The sequence below is a fragment of the Mastomys coucha genome, unplaced genomic scaffold (assembly GCF_008632895.1).
Source record: "Mastomys coucha isolate ucsf_1 unplaced genomic scaffold, UCSF_Mcou_1 pScaffold7, whole genome shotgun sequence".
Lineage (NCBI taxonomy): Eukaryota > Metazoa > Chordata > Mammalia > Rodentia > Muridae > Mastomys > Mastomys coucha.
Window position 1 is genome coordinate 37,309,721 of NW_022196913.1, and position 1,156 is coordinate 37,310,876.

The following is a 1,156-nucleotide window of genomic DNA, read 5'->3' on the forward strand; positions in this document are numbered from 1 at the left end:
GATTCTGATGGAGGAATCTAGCTCGCCCCAGTTTCCTCCAAATGTGTTAGTATCTGGCCAGCTGAGCAACAATTGCAGACATTCTGTATGCAAGGGTTTCTATCCTGGAATCCATGGTGAAGAGTATAAAGAGGGAGCAAAGTGTCTGAAGAATTTCAAGGAAAATATAATCATCAGACTGTAGACAATGTGCTTTTACACATACATGGAGACATTCACATACAGCATACATGCATATCCACACACACACACATACATTCCCTCCACATACACACTAGCCCGGGTTTTAAGCCTGACTCACCTGAATGGCAAAGTCCTCACTCTCAGAGTCAACCAATTTAAATTTTAATAGTGTGACTATGGATCTCAATTTTTCTTCTCTTTACTCATGTCTCCTTATTTCTGCCATCTTCTTTTGGGTCCAGTGCTTGATGCTTAAACAACCTTACTTTATCCCTACTTTTTATGTCCTTACCTTTCTCAAGTATGAGGTGAGGCTGGAGATTGAGCAAGAGCATGTAGACATGATTCCAGCTTTTACTAAGTGACAGCCAATACATTTTAAACATTTTTGCTCTAGAATGAACTGTTCATAATGGGTTATGGAGTTAAACACCTGACAGCCAATACATCTTAAACATTTTTGTTCTGGAATGAACTGTTCATAATGGGTTATGGAATTAAATAAGCAGCAATAGGAAAAGACCACAAACTCTGTGATGGTTTGAATAGGTATGGCCCCTTATAAACTCATTGACTAGAAAGCATGGCCCATAGGGACTGGTACAATTAGGAGTTGTTATGGCTATGTTGGAGGAACTATGCCACTGTAGATGTGGGTTTTGAGTTATCATAGATTCTCAAGCAAAGCCCAGTATAAAATATGTTCTTCTGCTAGCTATGGATCCAGATGCAGAACTTTCAGCTTTCTTCTCTAGCTCTATGTCTGCTTGCATGCCACCATTTTTCCGTGACAATGACAAAACAGACCAAATCTCTGAAACTGTAAGGTAGCCCCAGATAAATATGTTTCTTTATAAGACTTTCAGTGACCATGGTGTCTCTAATAAAACCCTAATGAAGAAGTAATCCAAATCATAAATAGATGAATTTATTAATACTGCTAGCAGAGTGAAAGCCTTAAAAACCATTCAGA